We start from the raw sequence: 6,295 nt of genomic DNA, 5'->3' as shown, positions 1-6,295 counted from the left end.
TAGGTGTGAAGGAAATCCTCAGGTAGATTCACAGGGGACAGATGGTTCCTTGACAAGTTGTTTTTCTTTTCCTCCCTCAGTGTGAAAACAGTTTTGTTATTGTTGTTTTGGTTTGGTTTTGTTCTAGTGCTCATACTGGGGCTTGACTTCAGGGTCTTGTGCTCTTGCTTAGTGTTTTCACTTAACGCTGGCCACTTGAGCCACAGCTCCACTTCCTGCTTTTTTGTTGGTTAAGTAGAGATTTGACTGTCCTAGCTGGCTTCAGATCTGCATCCTCAGATCTCAGCCTCTTGAATAGCTATGACCTTGTTTCAGTTTATATGATTAATATAGCTCTTTAAATAATTTGAATAATAGTATAAGAAAGAACTTTATGTGTGCCAGTCATGGGATGTGAACTCAGGGTCTATATGCTGTCCCTGAGTTTCTTTTGCTCAAGGCTAGCACTCTACCACTTGAGCTACAGCTCCACTTCTGGATTTTTTTTTGGTGATTAATTAAAGAGTCTCAGAAACGTTTCTGCTCAGACTGGGTTCGAGCTGCAATCCTCAGATCTCAGCCTCCTGAGTAGTTAGGATTACAGGTGTGAGCCACCAGTACTGGCTAAGAAAGAACTTTTAAAATAATTTTAAATCTTGCCACTCCAAGATAATCTCAATAGTCACCAATTGACAAAATTTTACACCTAAATATGTTTGGTATGAATATGTATATATAAATGGGATTATCTCATGAATGCCATTTTTTTTGGGTCCGGTCGTGGGGCCTGAACTCTGGGCATGGGCGCTGTCCCTCAGCTCTTCAGCTCAAGGCTAGCACTCTACCACTTGAGCCACAGCACCACTTCCGGCTTTTTTCTTTTTGCTTATGTGGTGCTGAGGAATCGAACCCAGGGCCTCATGCATGCAAGGCAAGCGCTCTACCACTGAGCCACCTTCCCAGCCCATGAATGCCATTTTTATTATGGGAGTTTAAATTTTTTTATTATCTCTAAGTAATTGTACAAAGGAGTTGCCATTTAACAAATCAGTTTATGAATAAAATATACCTTGATCACTGTCACCCTTTCAACATTCTCACCCATCCTCCCAGACTTACTCTGTCTCCGGACAGAGGTGAGATTTAATGAAGCTTTCTTTTAAATGTAGAAACTCTTCACTTAGGGTCCTTGACTTCAATCGCAGAATCAGAATTTCCGGACAAGTTATAGTACTAAGAAAACTTGCAGAGCTTTATTGAGTAAGTAAACAAGCAGGCAAGCAAACAGACAAAAAGCAGACAAACACACAGAAGGACAGGGGCACAAGGGGCACACTCTAATAGAGTGTGGGTGCTCTCATAGGGGGAGAGAGAGACAGACAGACAGAGAGACAGAGACAGAGAGAGACAGAGAGACAGAGAGAGAGAGAGAGAGAGAGAGATCCAGACCCAGACCCAGACCCCCCCCAACAGAAACACACACAGACCCCAAAACACACACATACACATATACACACAGAGAGACAGACCAGAGAGAGAGAGACACACACACACAGCTCCAAACACACACACACACACACACGCACACACATGCACACACACACACACACACACACACACACACAGACCCAGAGAGAGAAATGCACACACAGCTCCTTGGGCTGTGTATTATAGGATAAATGCAGGGGGTCTGGCTTAGAAGTTATGTAAAGATAGGTGCTTTGTCTTTTGCTCTAATCACACCTTTCTGAGGTCCAGGTAAGAATGCATCCTCCCATAAAACAGATCCTTATCCTTGAGGTGAGGAGGTGTCCTGCTATCTGCATTTGGGGTAAGGGGTGGCTTAAGTTTGGGGAACAATTTTCTCAGGAAGAAATGTGTCCTGTTGTCTCTCTTTGAAGCAAAGATGACACTTCTGTGTTTCTAAATACCATATATCTGAGTTGCCTTCACCAGGCCTCAGTTTCCTTAAGTTATCCTCTTTCAACCCCTTCCCTCAGTCTTCTTAATTGTGTAGGATATAGATTGGGTTCTTGACTGCATTCTTCCCCTCTTGTCTTTATTCATTTACTCCTTTCCCTAGTCCCCATCCCACCCCTTTCAAGTACCTGCTTCCTAGTGTTTTCTTTTGCTGAACCTTGATTTTGGTATTCTGAATGCAGTGTTTTACTCTTTCCCCTCCTGCTTCCCTTCCACTCACCTCTTTATGCACAGCAAGTCCCCTCTTCAGGTAATGTCCGAAAACCATCCTGTAACCTTACACCTTCTTAGAAGCCAGACAGGCAGGGAAAATATATATAAAAAAGTATATTCTAGAACTCTCTCCAAGTCTTTTGCTTACAAATCTAAGACCTTTTATTAAGTTACTATCCAGTGATTTGTGGTTTATTAGTTTTCCTTTTGTTTATATTTTAATTATGGGTCTGGTTGGCTATTTGCCACAAATATTGCAATACATGATCATTGTTTTTAATTGTTTGTTTTTTTTCAGATAGATTCCAAGGAGAGAGGCTCAAAGTGGGATACGATGTAGAATAGTCATTTGATTTTTGGCAGTACCAGGGTTTGACTTAGGGATTTGCTCTTGTTCTGTTGGCTTGCTCAACTGGTTCTTTACCACTTGAGCTATGCCTTCAGCTCAGTACTTTGCTTGTGAATTGGAGATGGAATCTATTGAACTTTTCTGCCTGGTCTGGTTTTGAACCTCAAAACCTCAGCTTCCTGAGTAACTGGATTACAGATATAAGCCTTGCTTAGATTTTTAGTTTTTTTTTTAAATTTTATTTTATTGTAAAGATGCTGTACTTACATGAGTGAGGCAATGAATAAATTTCTTTTCGAGCATTGTTACCCCTTCCCTTGTTCTCCCACTATCCTTTCCCTCCCCCAAGATTTTTCACTTTAAAAGACAAAGTGAGTTGATTTCCAAAAACATTACTGTCACATTTCTACTTATAAGGAAAGTTAGTGTTTGGGGTGAGTGTCACCCCAGTGTTACCAAGGCTAGTAACTATTTTCATTCTCGTCAAACTTTTGCTATTCTGGTAGAGCCTAAGTGACACTTCATAAAGTTTCAGTGTTGCATTTCTCTGGCATTTATTTCACCTATTTATTGGCCGTGGTATATTTCTGTAAATTGCCTATTCAAAGTTCTTGTGTCCTTTTCTCTCTAACAGGCTTAACTTTCTAATTGGAAATCATTTTGGACTTAGCCACTGGGGACATTAATCTCCATCACTTGGCTTAGTGCTATCTGCTGGGTTTCTTCACTGAAAAGTTACTAATTTCCCCCCAAATTAATGGTTCCTTTTGAGTTTCGTTGAGCCACAGGGCCCAGCTCTCAAGCTAAAGCTAGACACCACAGCTGACGCATGAGAAACCTCTGCCAGCTGAAGACAAAGGCCAGTCATGGCTGGGGCGATGATCTTGCAAAGTCTGCTGGCTTCTCTGCTCACTGTTACAGGAATAATACTTGCTGACACTTCCTGAATGCTGGTTTGTATGCCATGGGAAGCCTTGTGTACCACCAGAAACCTCGGATCTTGTGTTTTGCTGAAGATCCTGAGCAAATCTGTCTCAGTCTTTAGTAGTATTTTCCATCAAAGATTAATGTTTTTTACTCAAAGTGTAACCAGGAGTTCTAAGCTAGAGGCCGACAATTCCAACATATCAAATCCAGCCATTCACCAAATAACAAGACAAATAGCGCTGGGGGCTAGTGACTCACACCTGTAATCCTGGTTATTCAATAGGTCAACATCTGAGGGCTGAAGTTCAAAGCCAGCCCAGGCAGAAAGCCCATGGGATTCTTATCTCTAATTAACCACCAAAAAGCCAAAAGTGGAGCTGTGGCTCAAGTGGTTCACTAGCCCTGAGTGAAAAAGCTAAGGGCTACAGCATCTAGGCCCTGAGTTCAAGCTTCAACACTGGCCTCAAAAAGTTTTTTTTTTTAAAGTTACAAAATACAAAGCATATTCTATACAATTAAAAAAATGGAAGGAAGAGGTAGGTTGGGAGGGATGGGGGTGAGGAACAATGAGAGGGGTGACATTGTTGAAGATTCATTGTATTCATATACTACTTTGTTGAACAGCAATTCCTTTGTACAACAACTTAAACATAAAAACACACAAGTGGTGGTGAAGGGTAAAGAAAGACTGTTAACTGGGTGTACACATATGGGAAGGGGCCAGGAGGGATGTCAGGCCCATCTTCTGGGTACAGACATGTGCTTTAGGTTTAAATAGAAGGAGGACAGGAGCAAGGCGAGAGAGGTAGCCATTACTAAACAGTTCTGATCATAGGTGTGGCCCAGTTGCTCCTCATCTCAGATGGTCAGGAAACACCTGGCTACAATAGAAAGGCACATTGTTGTGTTGTATGTGAGGGGCACACTTTCCACTCCTGCTGAAGGATTATATCCATCTGTTCTCTCCTTCTTGGATCCTGATGTGGCTACAAGATACCACAGAGAAAATAACACAGGACAAAACCGAACACGAAGTCGGGGCAAGGACACCAGGCTTTCATCCAGCTCTTCGTTATGCTGTGGAATGTGTGGGCCCAAGTGTGCAAGCCATGCTTGTCATAAACAGCAGTTTCTAAGTACCTGTTATAAATCTCCCCCTTTTGTTTGGTCATTCCTCAATCTTGAGAGAGAATTTGAGTGTTGGCCAATTCAGCTGGGGATGTGCAAAGGGGACACATGATAATAGCTAAAGTATATAAGGCAAAAGAACCCTCTGTTGTCAGGCACAGTGGCTTGTGCTTATAATCACAACTGTTTGGGAAGTGGAGATCAGGAGGATCACAGTTTGAAGCCAGCCTGGGCCAGTAAAAACTTTTATTAAAAAAACACAAATCTTCATCTTACTAAGCAGCCTGAGCAGTATGGTTTACATCCACAATCCTAGCAGCACAGGAATCTTAGGTAAGAGGATCATGGACCAAAGATGGCCCCTAGAAAAAAGCATAAAGCTCTATGTAAAAAATAAGTAAGGCAAAAAGGGCTGGGAGTGTGGGTAAAGTGGTAGAGCATTTGCCCAGGAAGTAGAAGGTCCTGATTTCAAACTCACCATGAAACAAACAAATAAAAACCATTATTTAAGCTTAAAAGTAGAAACATTATTATAAAGCTGGTGAAGGGAGTGAAATTTAGAAGACAAGCCAGGCGCTGGTGGCTCACGTCTGTAATTCTAGCTACTCAGGAGGCTGAGATCTGTGGATCAAGCTTTGATGCCACCCTGGGCAAAAAAAGTCCATGAGACTCTTCAATTAGCCACCAAAAAGTTGGAAGTATAGTTGTGGCTCAAGTGGTAGATCCCTAGCCTCGAGCAAAAAAGCTCAGGGACAACACTCAGACGTTGAGTTCAAGCCACAGGACCAGCTCCACAAAAAACCAAAACAACAAAACCTTAGAAGACATCCAATTCAAAAGACTCATGTAGGAATCCTCTTTTAAATAATTTCATGATGGGGCTGGGAAGGTGGCTCAGTGGTAGAGCGCTTGCCTTGTATGCATGAGGCCCTGGGTTCGATTCCCAGCACCACATAAGCAGGAAAAAAAAGCCGGAAGTGGCGCTGTGGCTCAAGTGGTAGAGTGCTAGCCTTGAGCTGAAGAGCTGAGGGACAGCGCCCAGGCCCAGAGTTCTGGCCCCCAACCCCCCCAACAACAGCAGCAATTCCAAGAGTGATGTACAAGATACTATGTTGAAAACAAACTTTACAACTTCGGGCGTGGAAGGTGGGGCACAAGGAGTTGGGGATATTGGGAGGGAAGGGATGGTAGTGGAAAAACAAAGGAGGGTTAACAATGTTCAATAGGAAATGTACTCATTACCTTACTATATACCTCGCTGTATAATATCTTTATCATAAAAATATATAAAAGAAAACAGTAACCATATTTGAAATGTTTTGTTTTCTCCCCAAATTTTTAAATAAATACATATTTTTAAACAAATAACTCCATGAGTATGGAAGACTAACGGGCTATGTTTGCAGCCAGTAGAAACAGTCATTTTGTCTCTTATTAAGTAGAAGGCCAAAGGAAGAAGTCTGCCTTCTGTCAGAGGTGCCTGGAAGAGCTTTGGTGTGGGGAGCGGTTTTTAGGCTGGCTTATCTGGGCTTATCTTATGCTTAAATTTAATTGTATTGCAGGTGATATCCTAGCATCTCAACGCATTACATAGGTGGCTTTGTCTCAAGCTTTACCTCTACAGAAAGCCAACAGGTAAGTTACGAATCATCACAAAGGAAAAAATAAAGCAAGACTAACAAGAATAAACATTTAAAAAGAAATGAATTCATACAACAA

The 6,295-nt window shown here is 41.9% G+C and overlaps 1 non-coding gene across 1 annotated transcript; it reads left to right on the top strand.

Annotated features, from left to right (window-relative positions):
* Nucleotides 1–5,460: 5,460 nt before the first annotated feature.
* Trnat-ugu lies at nucleotides 5,461–5,528 on the top strand. Its single transcript has one exon. It is a non-coding gene; the product is annotated as a tRNA-Thr (tRNA).
* The last annotated feature ends 767 nt before the right edge of the window (nucleotides 5,529–6,295 follow it).

This window comes from Dipodomys ordii, unplaced genomic scaffold (assembly GCF_000151885.1).
Source record: "Dipodomys ordii isolate 6190 unplaced genomic scaffold, Dord_2.0 Scaffold196, whole genome shotgun sequence".
Classification (NCBI taxonomy): Eukaryota; Metazoa; Chordata; class Mammalia; order Rodentia; family Heteromyidae; genus Dipodomys; species Dipodomys ordii.
The sequence above is the reverse complement of the archived record's forward strand: the minus strand, read 5'-3'. Positions and strand labels throughout refer to the sequence as shown.